At 38.4% G+C, this 19770-nt stretch overlaps 1 pseudogene; it reads right to left on the bottom strand.

Moving 5' to 3' along the window:
• Nucleotides 1-16720, bottom strand: part of LOC126948913 (SNW domain-containing protein 1-like) — a 57253-nt pseudogene extending 40533 nt beyond the window's left edge.
• Between the last annotated feature and the right edge of the window lie 3050 nt (nucleotides 16721-19770).

Below are 19770 nucleotides of genomic sequence, written 5' to 3'. Positions count from 1 at the left end.
GGACTTTCTAACATATTCCATTACTCTGTATTTCTGTTTGTATACAGGACCATATTGTTTTGATTACTATAGCTTTGCATTTTCTAATAAAGTTAAAAATGTATTTCCTCCAACTTTTTCTTTGTAAATATTGCTTTCACTATTTGGGTTTTTTATGGTTCTATATAAATTTAGGATTGTTTTTATATTTCTGTGAAGTACACCATTGGAATTAAATGTCCATAATATCCAAAGTGATCAACAAATTCAGTGCATTAACTCTGTATATTGCTTTGAGTAGAATGCACATTTTAGCAACATTAATTATTTCCATCCATGAACATATCTTTCCATTTATTTGTATCTGTTTCCATTTCTTTTATCAATGTTTCGTAGTTTTCAGTATAGAAATCTTTCACTTCCTTGATTAAATTTATTCCCAAGTATTTAAGTTTTTTTATTGTGTTATAAATGAATAGTTTTCTTGATTTCTCTTCTAGCTAGTTCATTATTCATGTATAGAAATGCTACTAATTCTTTGGATATTGATTTCATATCCTTTAACTTTACTTAATTCATTCACTAGTTCTAAGGTTTTTAAAGAAATCTTTGGGGGTTGGGGATTCTACATATACGATCATGTCATTTACAAACAGAGATAATTTTACTTTCTTTCTGAATTGGATGCCTTTTTTTCTTTTTCTTTTTCTGGTCTAATTGCTCTTTCCAGCACTTCCAGTATTATGTTGAATAGAAGTGTTGAAAGTAGGCAGCCTTGCCTTGTACTAGATTTCAGTGAAAAAGCTTTCAGTTGTTCCCTGTTGATTATGCTAGCTGTAGGTTTTTCATAAATGGCTTGTATTATATGGAACTTTCCTTCTATACATAAACTATTAGGAATTTTTATCAAGAAAGAATGCTGAACTTTGTCAAATGCTTTTTTCTGTGTTAATTAAGATGATCGCATGGTTTTTATCTTTCTTTCTGTTAATGTAATGTGTCACATGGATTGATTTGCATATAGGAAACCAGGCTTGCATGTCAGGAATAAATCCTACTTGGTCATGATATATAATCTTTTCGACGTACTATTGAATTTGGTTTGCTAATATTTTTGAGAATTTTTCTGCCAATGTCATCAGAGATATTGGCTTGTAGTTTTCTTGTGGTGTTTTGTCTGGTTTAGGTATCAAGGCAATGCTGGCCTCATAAAATGTGTTTTATAGTATTCCCTATATCCCAATTTCTAAAAGAGTTTAAGAGGTATTGGTAATAATTCTCTGAATGATGGGTAGAATTCAGCCATGATGCTATCTGCTCCTGTGTTGTCTTTGTTGGGAGGTTTATAATTAATCCTCCAATTTCTTTATTTGTTATTGATTTGGTCATGCTTTCTATTTCTTAATGACTCATGCTATAATACATTATATATTTTTCTAAGAATTTAACTATTTCCTCTGTTATCCAATTTGTTGGCATAGAATTTCTCATAATAGTTTCTTAAAATAATTTTTATTTCTGGGGCATCCTTTGTAATGTTTCCACTTTCATTTCTGATTTTATTTATTTGAGTATTTTCTCTTTCTTGATTATTTTAGCTAGGGGTTAGTAGATGTTTTTAAATTTTTCAAATCACCAACTATAGGTTTTACTGATTTTTTTGATTTTTTTTCAGTTTTCTATTTGATTTACTTATGTTCTGATCTTCATTATATTCTTCCTTCTGCTAACTTTGTGTTTAATTTGGTTTATTTTAGTCCCTTGAGATGTACTGTTATTCTATCTATTTGGAATATTTCTTCTTTAACGTATTATATATTTATTGTATGATAATATATATCAACGATATAGAATATTAATATATAATTATATCAATACATAAATAATATACTAATACATAATAATCATGTATTACTATATAATATAACACATTATAATATAACATATTATAAATACATTAAAATGGAAACATTCCAAATTTTATAGCACTTATTGCTATAAACGTCCCTCTTAAAACTGCTTTTGCTGCATTCCATAGTTTTCAATGTGTTGTGCTTTTATTGTTGCTTATCTCAATATATTTTTATTTTTAATTAACATGTATTTATGGCATATGTAGTGATGTTTCAATACATGTAGTGATCAGATCATGATAATTAGCATATAGATAATCTTAAACATTTATCATTTCTTTACATTGAGAATATTCAATATCTTCCTCCTAGCTATTTGAAACTATGTAATATATTATTGTTGACTATAGTCATCCTACAGTGGTATAGAAGGCTAGAAATTATTCCTCCTATCTAACTGTAACTTTGTATTCAACCCATTGGTTTTTCGGGAGCATGTTGTTCAATTTCCAAATTTCCAATTTCTGAATGACTCAGTGGCCGAGGCCGCAGGAGTTTATGGCAGTATTGGTGGTAGAGTAGGTTCTTAGGGTCCTTGGTAGCAAGGGCTTTAAGAATCCTCCTGTTCTCATTTTCCGCACAGTAGGAATACATAGCTGAAGGGATCCCAGTTGGTGTTGGGTCTGACACAGGCCCAGGCAGCCACAGCAGTACTGTGTTTCAGGACACAGGTGCTCAGAGTGGCTTTGGATCTGGGCTCAGTGTCTTGTGAACTACTGTGGCACCTTTGACATCAGCACAGGCTAACTCTCTGAGGCATGAGTGGAGACAGCCCCTCTAAAAGTCTGAAGACTGTGACTCTGAGGCACTTGTAAGTAGTTCAAACCCAGAGGGCAGGGCTGTAGCTAAGATTTTAATCCTGGAAATCTGGGCACAACACTGGCGAGGTTCCAGGAAAGAAAGAGTGTTCCAGAGGCTCAGTCCCTTGGAGAGTGGGGCACTGCTACAATTTGACTGTTGGTGCATAGCGGCAATTCTGGTACCAGGAGAGCCATCCTGAGTTTCTGTGCTCCAAAGACTTTCTTCCATTCCCTTGGTGTACTTTAGCAGTCTCCTTTAGTTACTCTAGTCAAAATGTAGTTGTTTATTCATTATTTTGGTCACCTTTTGTGGAGGGGATGTGCATTAGACACCTCTAGTCAGTCATCTTGCTGAAGTTACCTTATTACAATTTAGAAATAAATATTAATTGAGTCACAGAAAGTGATCACATGGTTAATGACTAAGGTCATATGGTTAACATACTGTTGGGACAGGATTTGAACTAGGCTCTATTAAACAACAGTTTTGTTGTTGTTGTTGTTGTTTTCTTTTGTTTTGAGACAGAGTCTCGTTCTGTTGCCCAGGCCGGAGTGCAGTGGCGTGATATCGGCTCACTGCCACCTCCACCTCCTGGGTTCAAGTGATTCCCTGCCTCAGTCTCCTGAGTAGCTGGGATTACAGGCACCTGCCACCATGCCTGGATATTTTTTGGATTGTTAGTAAAGACGGGATCTCACCATGTTGGCCAGGCTAGTCTCGAACTCCTGACCTCAAATGATCCACTCAGTTTTTAAGAAAAGAAAATGACTTGCTTCCCTTTCTGTGAAACTATGATGAGCCTTTCTTCCTGTTTTTCCTCACAGCCTTTTCAGCCTCTATAACTATGCAAGAGGCTGAACCCAGGATGGACTTCGACGAAAACTATTAAGCTGCGCTCACAATTGCATCTTCTGAGTGTTATCTAAGAGAAAGCCAGGCTGCTACAGGCAGATACTGAGGGAACACCCTCTCCTCATTCCATATATTTTATCACCTGAGACCTGGAGCAGAATCTTATAAAGTCCCTCCTGACAGAAGCTCCTTCCATTATTTAATGACAGCTCTCTTTCTCTAAGGCTCAGAACTACTCAAAAGGGCAGGACTGGGTAATAGACACAGCACCTTGTAATTAATCCCTTTCATCTTACTGCTTCATCCTATTCCATTTTCCTGTCTCTCCTACTTCTATCCCCCAGCTCTTATAAAGCTTCTTTGTAGAAGCTTCCTTCTGAGAAGTTTCATAAGTGCTGTGTAAGGTGTAAGTACCTTATTTATCCTACATCAATTCAGGCAAAATGGAGCTGCGGAGCCCTGGGCCAATATGTCAGCTGACCAGCAGCTCTGAATCTAGGTTTAAGCTCAGCTGGAGCACCCCATTGTATAAGCTAATATTGTGAGCAAACACAAAGTAGAGAAGAAAGAATGGTATTCTTGTGAACTTAAATAGCCTTTGGTGTTGATTCTTTGAGCAAAGCTAAATATCTATATCTTTCTGTATACCTGGCAAAGCCTCATGAAATGTACAATGCCATCTAACAATTTAAAATTTAAAATTAAGAAAAAAAAATTTGTAAAAAGATGGAAGATTTTCTCCAAGGAAACTTCAGCAACATGTATACTTGTATTTTCTAACCCTGCTAAAGAAACAGTCTCAGGAGACACAGCATATTAAATGAAAATATAACCACACTTCCACATCAGCAAATGAGTCCAGCCCCAGAAAGCCATTGTGAGAATTAAATGAGATGATGTGAAAATACTTGAAAACAAGAGTCTTATTACTGTAAACCATTATTGTCGAAATATTATTTTTCTCATCTCCTAAAAGTGCTAAGATTGGTTGATATGGTAACATATTAACTGGCATGTTTTTCTCTTCCTTGCTTTTTGCCTTGTGATCATCTTTCCTTAGGGTAGCTCATTACCGTAGGGGCAAGTCATTTTAAGAAATATGTAAAATTCTTGCTTTTAAAGGTCAAACCAATCCTTTGGTAAATCCCTGTGTAAGAATAGAATTATTTAAAATAATAATAAGGTAACATTGCCTCCATACCCTACTTAATAAAGATCATCAAAACTTGAAAGGAAGAAGAGCTGGATGAGAAGGGGCCTTAGTCACTGGCCCAAGTGTCTTGTGCCCTGCCTTCTATCTTGAGTCCCTGGGGAGGAATGATTTAAAGCCAAGATAAGTTGGGGACCTGTGAGCAGAGAGCTATATTTCTTGTTGCCCTTCTGGGGTCATGGGGGACAGCAGAGGGGAGTATCAAGAGCAACTGCATAGAAATGCCCATGAAGAGTGCATCCTCATAGAATACCAGCCCAGCCCAACAGGAGTCTGAGGTTTGCAGAATGTTTTTCCTGCTTTGTATTTCTCTTGTATTGCATGAGTTTATAGAAATGAGCTGTGCCAAAATAAAGATTCTCAGAGTTAGGATGGAAGAATTTGTCTGCAGATCCTTGTTGTACACTTGAATTCCAAATGACGTAAAGGGCCCAACAGATGGTTTAAACATCTCAACAGATTCCAGCACAGGGAAAGTCCTTCTGTCCATTGACACTACAACATCAGGTCATTGCCCCAGGACTGAGAATTATAATCAAAGGGAAGAAAGAAGAGAGTGAAAACAGCGATTTCATTTTAGTCTAAATTTGAAATGAAAAAAAAAAAATCTCCAAATTTGACTGAATTAACTGCAAGTGTAAAAGGAAAACAAAACACCTTCCCTTCCATCAGATGGGAATATGGCTTGAGATGGAAATTGAGACTGGTTATAGGAAAATAAGTTATATTTTTGCACAAATGGCTTTTTATTCTATAAAAATCATTATCTGCTATGCTCCTCTTTTTGATAAGACATTACATAAAATGAGATAGAGTTTTTTCACTCAGAGATTCTACTTCTGATTTTTTGCATGCATCTAGCCTGTCTGGACCCCAGCAGTAATGCCTATAATGCTTTACCTCATCAATAAATATTATCAAGACATTAGATGAGAAAGAAAGAAACAATTAAATCAATGTAAGAATGTTTTCCATGATATTCACTTAATTATCACTTTGAAACCTTGATTTTCATTTTTCCTTACCACCCCATTTTCACAATTCAAAATATTCCCTACAAAATTTATTATATTGAAACCCTCCTTTCTGGATGTACCAATGTATAAAATGGAAATGTAAACATCTAGAAAAAAATCTGCTTTTATTCTTATTGTTCACAAATAATTACTCCTCTCCCCTTCCCCACCTCAGTGGAAGTGATACACTTCTCTCCTGACCTTAACTTCAGAATAAACCACACACCTTGTTTTGATAAACAAGTTATTACCAGATGTGACACACAATAAGACACTTGCCAGATGCTTGGGAGCAAGAATTGGTCTTGCATTCCTGTGCCTCTGATATCACCATAACAAGAGCATCCCCAGAGCATCTGTATCCCTTCAACCTGGGCCCAGAATAAACACAAGTGAAGCAGATGTGAGCTCAACTCTCAAAAGGAGCCAATTCCAGAGGTAAGAGGCAAGTGGTCAAACAGATGCAGCTAGGAGGAACATCTGCCACCAAGATACTGTGACACTGGGAAGACTGGTACACTCCAAGCAAATCTTCAGACAGAAGGCACTGAGAGTGGACAGAGTGAGGACACAGATGCCAAGCTAAAGTGGGAGGAAGGTGGAAATCCTGTGTGGGGCTGTAATACACCGGGATTGGTTCCTAGCCCCCAAGGACTCCTGGGCAAGGGGTGAGTTGAGAAGGCAAGGAGAGTAACCTGCTCTGGCCACAGGCCTCTGGAGTCCTGCCAGCAGGAGACACTGTGGTCCCCTGGGCTGGCAAGGAGAGCTGCTTAGAGAACTGATGGGGGCAGAACTTCAGCCAGGGTGGAGCCCAGTGAGGTTGGTGCAGGAGTGTCGGTAGTGGAGCACTGCTGGGGATGTCCATAGCCCAAGGCTCCCCTTTCTTCCCTAGACTTTAGCCCCAAGGAAGCTGTTGGACTTGAACACTGCAGGGTAGTATTGCCTATGAGTGGAGGTCAGTTCGACCTAAGCACCCCGGGGTCCACTGGCCTCTTCAGTCATGCAGGGGTCCGTGAGAGCAGCCTGACAGTGCCTGCTTGTAGTGCAGCCTCGGATGCCCAGGTAGGGGTCCTCCTAGGGGTCCATATCATAGCTCCTGCTCTGGTGACCTTACTTGACCAGCAGAGAGCTCCAGTAGCATGCACCTGATGACAGACACAAGCCTACCACACCTTCCCGCCACCACAGCCTCCCCAGAACCTCTTTGCCTGCCTCACCCGTGGCCAACCTGACACTGCTTTGCTGCAGGCAGTTCCCACAGGTGGACTTTGTCTCCCTTTCCCACCAGCACTCATGTGCCCATGCACCCCATCATGCCACAGCTGCTGGCCTGAGTGCACCCCACCTCTCCAACCCTCCCAAATTCCCCTTCCAATGCCCCTCCCAACTCCAACCCTTCCACCCGACCATTGTTGTTGGAGGAGTTCACAGCCATGGAAACCACAAGCCCATTACCCACCAGCACCCCTGCCCTGACTGACACTGCCTTGTATGGGAAACTAGGAAGGAAGACCAGCAAATCTGCCCCCACCCCCAGAGACAGCTGTTACCCTTGTGAAGCCAGGCACAGAGGGCACACACAGTTCCATGCCACCAGTACCCTGCCAGCCCTCTTGCTAACACTGCTGCCCTCTTGAATGCATGTACTGATGTCAGTGGGACTCCCTGCCACCCCTGGCTCCCTGTCCCACTGCACTGTGCTGCCACCACCTCTGGGAATACCCTCCAGCACCCCTCTGCAGCATGCATGCCAATGAGCATGCATTCTGTGGCACTGCAGCTGCTGTTGGCATGTGCAATAGAGGATGGATCCTACTGCCACCATGCTATGAAGCAGTATGACTGGTGCCACCCATCAGAGTGTTATGATCAGCAGTCAGATCAACCTCTACCACCCAGGTTTCTAACCTCCAGGGACCACGGAACAAAGCCAGGGGCCCTATACCAGCCACCCAGAGTTAGAGCATATAGTTCAGCAGTTCTGAGCTGAGTCTTGGCCCCCTAAAATCCTCCAGAAGTAAAGCCAGGCTGTTGAACCCAGTTTATATAGTGATCAAGTCCTCAAGGATGTTTAATAGGATAGAAGAAAATAAAATGCAAGTGTCGCCAACTTCAAATATTGAAGGAACATCAGCTCACAAAGATGAGAAAGAACTAACACAAGAATTCTGGCAACTCAAAAAGCCAAAGTGTCTTCTTACCCCTAAACAATCACACAAGTTCCTCATCAAAGGTTCCTAACCAGGATGAGATGGCCAAAATGACAGAAATAGAATTCAGAATATGGATATGAAGGAAGATGATCAACATACAGGAGAAAGTTGAAATCCAATCCAAGGAATCTAAGAATTACAATAAAACAATACAAGAGCTGATAAATGAAATGGCTGTTGTAAGAAAGAGCCAAACTGATCTGATAGAGCTGAAAAATTCTACAAGAATTTCAAAATGCAACTGCAAATATTAACAGCAGAGTTGACCAAGCTGAGCAAGGAATCTCAAAGCTTGAAGACTGGCTCTCTGAAATAACTTGGCTAGAAAAAAATAAAGAAAAACAACAAAGAAGAATGAACAAAACCTTTGAGAAATAAGTGATTATGTAAAAACACACAATCTATGACTCATTGGCATGCCTCTGAGACAGAAAAAGAAATGAAGAAACTTGGAAAATATATTTCAGGATATCATCATGAAAATTTTTCCAACCTTGCTAGAAAGACCAACATTCAAATTCAGGAAACGTAGAGAACCCCTGCAAAATACTATATAAGAAGACCATCTGAGATAGAAGAATCTGACATAGTCATCAGATTCTCCATCATCTTAATAAAAGAAAAAATGTTAAAGGCAGCTAAAGACAAGGGGGCAGGTCACCTACAAAGACAACCACATCAGGCTGACCGCAGACCTGTTGGCATAAATCCTACAAACCAGAAGAGATTTGGGGCCTATATTCAGCATTCTTAAAGGAAGAATTTTCAACTAAGAATTTCATATCGGGTGAAACTAAGCTTTACAAGCAAAGAAGACATAAGATCCTTTTCAGATAAGCAAATGCTAAAGGAATTCATTACCATCAGAGTTGCCTTACAAGAGGTCCTGAGAAGAGTGCTAAATATGGAAAGGAAAGACTTTTACCAGCCACTACAAACATACACGAGTATATAGATCAGTGACACTATAAAGCAACCACCCAAATAAGTCTCATAATAACCAGCTAATATCATGATGTCAGTATCACATACACACATACCAATACTAACCTTTGGTGCAAATGGGCTAAATGCCCCAATTTAAGGCACAGAATGGAAAGTTGGATAAAGAAGCAAAACCCAATGGTATGCTGTCTTCAAGAGACCCATGTCACATACAGTGACACTCACAGGCTCAAAATAAAGGGGTGGAGAAAAATCTACCATGCAAATGGAAAAAAAGGAAAAGCGGGTGTTGCTATTCTAATTTCAGACAACATGGACTTTGAATTAACAAAGATCAAAAAAGACAAAGAAAGGAAGTACATAATGGTAAAGGGCTCAATTCAGCAATAAAACCCAACTATCTTAACTATATACACACCCAACACAGGAACACCTAGATACATAAAGCAAGTTTTTAGAGATTTATGAAGATATTTAGATAACCACATAATAATAGTGGGAGACCTTAACTCCCCACTGACAGTATTAGAGAAATCATTGAGGCAGAAAACTACAAAGATATTTGGGACCTTAACACAACACTTGAGGAAATGGACCTAATAGACATGTACAGAACTCTCCACCCCAAAACAACAGAGTATACATTCTCCTCATCTGCACATAGCACGTACTCTAAAGTAGACCACACAATTGGGCATAAAACAACTCTCAACAAATATTTTAAAAAATTGTACCAACTACACCCTCAGACTAAAGTGCAATAAAAATAGAAATCAATGCTAAGAAAATCACTCAAAGCCATACAATTAAATGGAAATTAACCAACATGCTCCTGAGTGACTTCTAGATAAATAATGAAATTAAGGCAGAAATCAAGAAATCCTTTAAAACTAATAAGAAAAAAAAAAAGATACAACATGCTAGAATCTCTGTAATATAGCCAAAGCAGTGTTAAGAGGAAAGTTTATAGCACTATATGGTCACAACAAAAAGTCAGAAAGATCTGAAATTAATAATCTAACGTCATATCTAGAGGAACTAGAGAAACAAGAATAAAATAACCCCAAAGCTAACAGAAGACAAGAAATAACCAAAATCAGAGCTGAATTAAAGGAAATTGAAACATGAAAAAAAATATGAAAAATCAATTAATCCAGGAGCTGGTTCTTTGAAGGAATTAGTAAGATAGCTAGACCACTAGCTAGACTAATTTAAAAGAGAGAGAGAGAAGATACAAATAAACACAATCAGAAATGACAAAGGGGATGTTACCACTGACCCCACAGAAATAAAAAATCTCTCAGAGACTATTAAAAAACACCTCTGTACACTCAAGTTAGAGATCCTAGAAGAAATGACTAAGTTCCTGGAAACATACAACCTCCCAAGATTTAATCAGGAAGAGACTGAATTCTTGAACAGATGAATAATGGGTTTCAAAATTGAATCAGTAAAAATAGCCTACTAGTAAAATTTCAGGACCAGATGGATTCATAGCAAAATTCTACCAGATGTATAAGGAAGAGTTGGAACTATCCCTAGTGTAACTAATCCAAAACATTGAGGAGGAAGAACTGCTCCCTAACTCATTATATGAGGCAAGCATCAACCTGATATCAAAATCTGGCAGAGATATAACAAAAAAGGAAACTTCATGCCAGTATCCTTGATGAACATAGCTGCATAACTCCTCAACAAAATACTAGTACACCAAATCCAGCAACACATCAAAAAGCTAATCTGCCGTGATCAAGTAGGCTTTATCCCTGGGATACAAGGTTGGTTCAACATATGTAAATCAGTAAATCTTATTCCCCACATAAACAGAACTAAAAGCAAAAATCACATGACTATCACAATAGATACACAACAGACCTCTGATAAAATTCAGCATCCCTTCTTGTTAAAAGCCCTCAAAAAACTAGGCATTGAAGGAACATACTTCCAAATAATAAGGGTCATTTATGAGAAACCCACAACTAACATCATACTGAATAGACAAAAGCTGGAGGCAGTCCCTTGAAAACCAGAACAAGACAAGAGTGCCCTCTGTCACCACTCCTATTCAACATAGTACTGGAAGTTCTGGCTTGATCATTCAGGCAAGAGAAAGAAATATAAGACAGCCAAGTAGGAAGACAGGAAGTCAAATTATCTCTGTTTGTGGTTGATATGATACTATGCCTAGAAAACCCTGTAGTCTCTGCCCAAAAGCTCCTTGATCTGATACACAACTTCAACAACATTTCAGGATACATATCAATGTACGATCGACAACATTTCAGGATACATATCAATGTACGATCGACAACATTTCAGGATACATATCAATGTACAAAAGTCAGTAGCATTTCTATACACCAACAATATCCGAACTGAGAGTCAAATAAAGAATGCAATCCCATTCACAATAGACACAAAAAGAATAAAATACCCGGGAATGCAGCTAACCAAAGAGATGAAAGACCTCTACAGTGAGAATTACAAGACACTGCTGAAAGAAATCAGAGATGACACAAACAAATGAAAGAACATTTCATGCTCATGGATTGGAAGAATCAATATTATCAAAATGACCACACTGCCCAAAGCAATTTAGATTAAATGTTATTCCAATTAAACTGCCAATTCTTCATAAACTAGAAAAAAACTATTTTAAAATTTATACGGAACCAAAAAAGAGCTTGCCTAGCAAGGAAATCCTAGACAAGAACAAAGCTGGGGACATTATGTTACCTGACTTCATACTACACTACAAGGCTACAGTAACAAAAACAACATGTTACTGGTACAAAAAAAAAAAGACACATAGACCAATGGGGACAGAATGGTGTGCCACACCAAAAATAAGTGCCACACACCTACAACCATCTGAAATTTGACAAAATCCACAAAAATAAGCAAAGAGGAAAGGACTCACTATTCAATAAATGGTACTTGGATAATTGACTAGCCATATGCAGAAGATTGAAAGTAGACCTCTTCTTTACACCACCTACAAAAATTAACTCAAGATACATTAAAAACTTAAACCAAAAACTATACAAATTCCAGAAGATAACCTAGTACCATTCTGGACATAGGACCCAGTAAAGACTTCATGACAAAGATGCCAAAAGCAAAACAAAAACAAAAATTGGCAAATGAGAGCCAGTTAAACTAAAGACCTTCTGCACAGCAAGAGAAACTATCAACAGAGTAAACAGAGAATCTACAGAATGGGAGAAAATATTTGCAAACTATACATTATAAAGATCTAACATCCAGAATCTATAAGAAACTTAAACAAGTTAAGCAAAAACCAAACAAACCCATTAAAAAGTGGGCAAAGGACATGAACAGACACTTCTCAAAAGAAGACATACATGCAGCCACGAGCATATGAAAAAATGTTCAATATTGCTAATCAGAAAAATGCAAATCAAAAAACCACAGTGAGATAACATCTCACACCCTTCAGAATGACTATCACTAAAAGTCAAAAAATACCAGATACTGGTGAGGTTGTGGAGAAAATGCAATGCTTGTGCATTGCTGGTGGGAATGTAAACTGGTTCAGCCATTCTGGAAAGAAGTTAGGCAATTTATCAAATAACTTAAAACAGAATTACCATTTGACCTAGCAATTCCATTATTGGGCATATACCCAAAGGAATATAAATTATTCGCAGTAAGCTGAAATGGTTCAGTTGGGAGGACATTAGACTGAAGGAATATAAATTATTCTACCATAAAGGCATATGCATGCATATGTTAATTGCAGCACTATTAGTAAGAGCAAAGATATGGACTCAACCTAAATGCCCATCAATGGTAGACTGAATAAAGAAAATATGGTACACATGCACCAAAACAAAAGAATGAGATCATGTCCATTGCAGCAATGGGGATGGAACTAGAAGCCATTATCCTAAGAAAACTAATGCTGGCACAGAAAACCAAATATCACACATTCTCACTTGTAATTGGAAGCTAAACATTCAAAACATATGGACACAAAGAAGGGAACAACAGACACCAGGGCCTACCTGAGGGTGTAGTGTGGAGGAGGTTGAAGATTGAAAAACGACCTATTGGGTACTATGCTTATTAACTGGGTGACAAAATAATTTGTACCTCAAACTCCTGCAACACGTGGTTTACCTATATAGCAAACCTGCACATGTACCCCTGAACTTCCAATGACAGTTTGAAAGATAAAAGTAGCCAATTCCAACTGGAGCTGCAGGTTGAAGCAGAGTCACACAATTGCATTCACCCTAGATCTGCCTATAACCCCCAGGCTATCCATGGACAAGTGGGCAAGCATAAGCTATTGTTTGGCACTTAAATTTGGAGTTGGCTTGATAGCAGACATAGTGATTCTCAGCCTTCAGCTTGTAATAGTTAGTGACTTTTCCCAGAGTGTTGGGTTACTACATTTACCAGGAAAGATTGTAATGGAACTAGAACTCCCCATTCACATGTAGATTGATACTCCTGAAACCACAGTGAATTCTAACAACTTGGGCATACTTTGCTTTAAAAAAAAAACTCATAAAGAGCAGGGGATCATATTTCATTTTTTCACAAGACTGCATGGGCCTGGAATCAACTCCTCTCCTAAAGGTGGAATCCACAGTCAAGCACAATCCCCAGGACCTTCTTCCATGATGCTCAGTAGGTGATAGAGACAGGTCCTCCCTCCCATTGAAGGACAATGAAGATTGTCCAAGCAATCGCTTTTACTTAGCAAGGTGGCAGGGGTCCAATTCTCTCAAGCGTCAGGCTCTTACCAGGAAAAAAAGATAGAAAAGAGAGATATAAGGAATACTGACAAGAGATCTAAGCTCTACTACTTTGATGGCAAGTGAAAATGGACCAAAAGCATGATGGTTACATGCTGGTTATTATGGAATTTGTAGCACTATGCTTGTCTCATAATAAATGTAGTTGTTCCTGTGTAATAGAAGGGGTGTAAGTGCCCGAGTCTGTATCTGGCAGGGGAGCAAGAAGGTGGAGTGGGGATAGGTGTGTGACTGGAATGGTCAGTGGATAGTTGGGATAAAAGGTAATTTGTCTCTTTTCTAGCATGTTTCAACATCTTCAAGAAATTAATAGACTTCAGACATTATCAAACATGCAAACATACATACACAAAAAAAACAAAACAGAGCAAAACGTGGCATGAAATGTGAGAAAAGATTATTCTCTTGAACTTGCCTATCTTCAAACAGATGTTACCTATGCTGTATTTCTTTTGGGAATATGATTCTACACAAACTTATTTCAAAAAGTAATAAACATTTCAAGAAAAATTGCAGGAATTTGATGTATACTTTCTAACAGAAAAAAAAATGTGGAAGAACAGGGTGAAAATTTATGTGGCATGGCCCCCAATCATACTGTGCATGCTTGTAAAGAATAAAAGTTCAGGCCGGGCACTGTGGCTCCTGCCTGTAATCCCAGCACTTTGGGAGGATGAGGCAGGCAGATCAACTGAGGTCAGGAGTTCAAGACCAGCCTGGCCAATATGGAGAAACCCCATCTCTACTAAAAATACAAAAATTAGCCGAGCATGGTGGAAGATACCTATAATCTCAGCTACTCAGGAGGCTGAGGTGGGAGGATCACTTGAACCCAGGAGGTGAAGGTTGCAGTGAGCCGAGACCACGCCACTGCACTCCAGTCTGGGTGACAGAGTGAGACTCTGACTCAAGAAAAAAAAAAGAAAAAAGAAAGAAAGAATAAATGTTTAAATGTTTTAGAAACATTCAAGTAAGTAACAAAGGCCATATTTTCCCTTTACTATGCATAGGAATTTCTATCGAAGTCAATGGGGTTTTACATAAAAATCAATGGCAAATTATGGTCCTTAATGAAAGAGGAAATTATAATTATAGCGCTGCTGGTAGCATCACTATAGTTAAGGCTGAGCAGTCTTTTCCATTATCACTTGTCAGGATTTAATAGCTCAGCTGCTTCGAGTCCTACTTGGCTGAAATGTGATATAAAACTCATCGGGCTGGATGTAATTAGTTATTATTATTGTTATTACATAAACAAATATTTTAATCAGTAAAGTATTTTTTAATTATAAAGCTTAAAGAGAATGTTTTTTTCTTAGTAGCAGGTGCAGGAGTGGGAAGAAAGAGAAATAAGGAGACATGCTTAAAAGAAGGTAAATTGAATTTGGCAAGTTCCTCAATTGGAATAACTCATTTTCCTTTGATTGTAGGCACCAATGGGGCCTGCTACGTAATAGAATCTCCTGGAAAAGCAATGCTGTGGAAGACTCAGGCAAGGACATGCACTGGCTCCTCCCAATCTGTTTTTCTACTGCATGTACAATGCCATTAAATTATTCTATGTTCATGTGCAATGCAATTAAATAGCAACATACCACAAGGTTCCTAGAACTTCTCAGGACCCACTTGACAATGCCAGTCTCGCTTTACCAAATGAAAGTGCATCATCCTTGGCTTCTACATGTTCTATTGTTACTCAGTCTGTACAAATGTATGCCTTAGTTGTGAAAAACCTTACATCAGATCTTTTTGATAGAGCCCAAAGAGTTTTTATGACTATGTTGTGACTGTCCTCTTACTCACCCATGTTTGTGGTACCCAGGGATCAATAATGACGATGCTTATTGCACATGATGCACAGATAAAGCAAAGTCTTCTTTTGTTTGTTGGTTTGTTTGGCTGTTTTTGTTTGTTTGTTTTGTTTTGTTTGCTGTTTTTGTACTCAATGCTAGAGTTTTCTGGCAAATGCCAAGGCCACCTGTGGCACTTTGGAAATATTCATTACCTGGAGAGTGGGTGGATCAAATAAATCGAATGTGAGAGGAAAACGAAAATAACACTTGTAAAGTGCCTATTATGTGCATTGTGTACTTAACCTACTGCTATGTTTTGAATGATGGTATCCCCTCCAAAATTCATGTTGAAAATGTTGAAACTTAATCCCCAGTGCAACAGTGTAAAGAGGTGTGACCTTTAGGGAGTGATTGAGTCGTAAAGACTCTACCTTCATGAATGGGATTAGGTGCCCTTAGGAAAGGACTTGATGGAGGAAATTTGCCCCTTTTTGCACATTCCATTCCTTTCAACACAGTGTTTCTCCCCGCTGGAGGATGCAGCAACAAGGCACCATCTTGGAATCAAAGAGCAGCCCCCACCAGATGCAAAATCTGCCAACTCCCTGGTCTTGGACTTCCCAGTCCTCAGAACTGTGGGAAATAAATTTGATTTTGTGGATTGCCCAGTCTACAGTATTTTCTTATAGCAGTACAAATGGACTAAGATACTTACGTTATCTCATTCAATCCTCATAACACCATTTGTGTGTGGTATTTTATTCACAATTTACAGAGAAGCAAGATGAAATTCAAAGAGATGAAGAGATTAAGTGCTTTTTTTTCCAGATCATTCAGTTATTAAGTGGTAGAGATCAACTTCACTCTCAGGCTTATCAGACAAATTCGAAATTCATCCTATTTTCTTCCTCACCTCCAAATCCATACACTCATTCTCTTCTCATTAGGACTTTGATCCCTGTCTTTCAGAGAAACTACTCTAGTCAGGTCCACCAACAACCTCCACTGCCAAATCCTGTGATCACCGTTCTGTCCTCATCCTTCATAACCTCTCAGCAGCATCTCAGCAGCATCCAAAGGCATTGGCCTCTTTTTCCATCTTGAAATCCTCTCTGCTCTTCACTTTCATATTGTATGCTATTCTGTTGTAAGGGTTCTTCCAGACTCACTGACAGCTTCTTCTTGGTGCCCTTTGATGGCTTCTCCTTCATCGCTCAGCTTCTACAAGTCCCTCCTTTTCTTTTCCCTGCTCATTCCTTTCTTGGGGCATCCCATATAGTACTATAGCTTTTCATCCATCTCTCTGCTTCTGACCACACTACAACCCACATTCTCTACTGACATGTGGACTTGTACGTATAACTGCCTAATCATTAATTCCACAACATGTCCAGAATAAATTCTCACTGCCTTCTCATCAGAAAAAAAACCACTATTCCTTCCCTATTTATCCCATTTGAAATACACCACCCTTATTATAATTGTTGAAACCAAAACACAATGTTTCATTCCTCCCTTTCCCTTGCCTTCCACTTATAATCCAGCAACAAGACTTGATGATTCTGTATCTAAATAATATCTGAAATCTACCTGTTCCTTCTAGCATCAGTGTTCCAGGTTTGCAATTGCCTCCTACCACAGCTCCCAGTTTCTACTCCATTTAGTAGACAACATTATTAAATAATAATAATAATAAGTCAGATCAAGTTACTTTCAGGCTTTAAAATGCCCCCAAATAAATGTAAAGTTACTACACACACACACACACACATATGCTCCAAAATCTTCTCATAATCCTTATGATAAAATCCACATTCTTTTCTGTGTCTTCATCATGACCTCACCGTGCTCATTCTCCTTCCGTATCTCATCTGTTTCACTCACACTCTACACCAGACACGCTGGCCCTATCATTGTCCTGAGCACCTCACTGCCCCCACAAGCTGGATGCCACGCCCACACCTCAAAGCCTTTCCACTTGCTGTGTACTCTGCCAAGAACACCTTGAATTTTGGGTAACCGGTTCCTGCTCGTGATTGATTTCTCAACCAACTGTCAACTCTTTAGAGAGGTTTTCCAGAATAAGTCTTGCAATGCTGTCATGTACATAAGTCTAAAATATTTATTACCTGGGCCTTTATGCAGATATTGTGTGGGGTGACAACATGGTCATGCTGTGGTGGACACTCCCTCCCTGGCTTGTAGAGAGTCTCCTTCTTGCTGTGTGGTCACATGGCAGAGAGAGAGAGAGAGAAAGAACACGCACTGATGTCTCTTCATCTTCTTTTAAGGACATGAGTTCTATTGAATCAGGACCCTATGACTTTATTTAACCATAACTGTCTCCTTAAAAGCCCCATGTCCAATATAGTCACATGGGACGTTAGGGCTTCCACATAAATTTTGAGGGGACACAATGCAGCTGATAGCAGCCCTGACAGAAACACTTCACCATGCCTAGTCTCTAATAAAGAATATGGTCTTTCCACCCCATTATTGCCTGTCTATCTGACAAAGGTATTTTACTGATGCTTAATGCTACAGGGTATATATTCATTTTCCATAAAATGTATTACACAAGTGGAGAAGATTCATATTAGGAATAGTCATTATGTGGGCTACAAAACACCAGTTTTTAAATTTTATAACATTCTCACTTTTGTTCTTTCTTCAAATACATTGTTAGAACAAGAAGGACAAAAATATAAGGGTGAAATAAACATATTTCCTTGTGTTTCATACTTATGCTAGATAAAAATGTAAAAATTAGTAGTAATAAGAATCAGAAAACTCTTTTAGAAGGCTTGAAGGAAGAGAGCAGATTTGTAGTGGGGGAGTAAGGCGGCTTTTTCACACACACAAACAAGCACACACACACACCCCCTTATTTTCTCCGCCTTATTTACTGCTAATCAATTTTTTAAAAGCCATTTTACAAAATGTATTTCTAAAGTCTTAAAACATTCTAAGAAATGGAAAGAAAAAATAAAAGATTACTCTCTAATAACCAAGGCCTATGTTATTCATCTCTAAAGGAATAGCCAATTAAAATGCAGTAGGTACACCTATAGAATAATAGTAGGCAGTAGTTGGAAGTAACAGCAACTTCAATGTTTCTTAGAAACCTGGTATTGAGTGAAAAAAAAAGAAACAAAGAAATCAATAACATAACACCATGTATGAAAACTAAAAATACACACCTTCACAAAACACTACATATTTGATAAGTGTACATACATATACTGTCAAGGGTAAACATCAAACGCATGAGTGTCAATACCTGTGAAGGAGATGAGTGCTGCAGACTCAGAAAAGGGGAGAAATAAAAACCAGAGATGGATTAGCAACCAATGACATCAGCAAACCAGGAGTATATGTGGCCCAGATATTTGCATTTGAGGTAGAATGAAAAGAAAGAAGAAAAGGAGGGAGAAAGAAAAAAAAGGCATGAGGATGGAAGTAGGAAAATAATGATAGTAAGTATAACTCTCTTCTGACCTCACCATTTCTTTAAGTTTTGGGCTTTGTGCTCAGGGAATCCTTCTTAAGTGTGAACTAAAGTCATAGTAGTAGCTCAGTGTGCTAGGATCACAGAGGCAAATAGTGCAAGCTTAAACAGACAAGGAGACACAAAAGTAAGGAGATGCCAAATTGTCCTTGTTTCTTTCACCAAACCAACAAGTCTATCCTGACTTATTTATGCCATCTACTGGTCCTTTCAATTACTTGTTTTTCCAAAACTCACTCCTGCTGTTTGACATGAGCAATTTTACAGTTTTGGTGGGAAGCAAGTACAGAAAGTCTTTTCACTCAAGTACTGAATTTCTTGCTAAAGATATCTGCACTGAAGCAACGTTTTGCCCTCATACTGGTATGTTCTAAGTTTTTTCTTTGTTAGTGAAACTCTGCTGAATTAATTCCTTTGTTAGAAGTACTCTTTCAGTGAAAAAGAGGATACGGTTTCTGAAAGAGAAAACCATCTCCCAATCTGCTATAAATGTCAGTGCTGATTTTCCTTCTCCAAAGCTGGAAACTTGCCTTGGGATGGTATCTTTATGTCCACCTCAAATGCATTTGTAACACATTCTCACTTGAGTTTAAAACATTTGCATAAATTGGTGATTATTTGGGGGAGGAATTTGTAAGGATCTGTTTAACTCTAGTGTACATTTCTGTACTATAACAATCTGACTCACAGTTGGATGTGTATTATCGTATGTTTTTATTATTTTATTGCCATTTCTCCTGCCTTTCTTGTTTA

Source organism: Macaca thibetana, chromosome 1, assembly GCF_024542745.1.
Source record: "Macaca thibetana thibetana isolate TM-01 chromosome 1, ASM2454274v1, whole genome shotgun sequence".
Classification (NCBI taxonomy): domain Eukaryota; kingdom Metazoa; phylum Chordata; class Mammalia; order Primates; family Cercopithecidae; genus Macaca; species Macaca thibetana.
The sequence above is the reverse complement of the archived record's forward strand: the minus strand, read 5'-3'. Positions and strand labels throughout refer to the sequence as shown.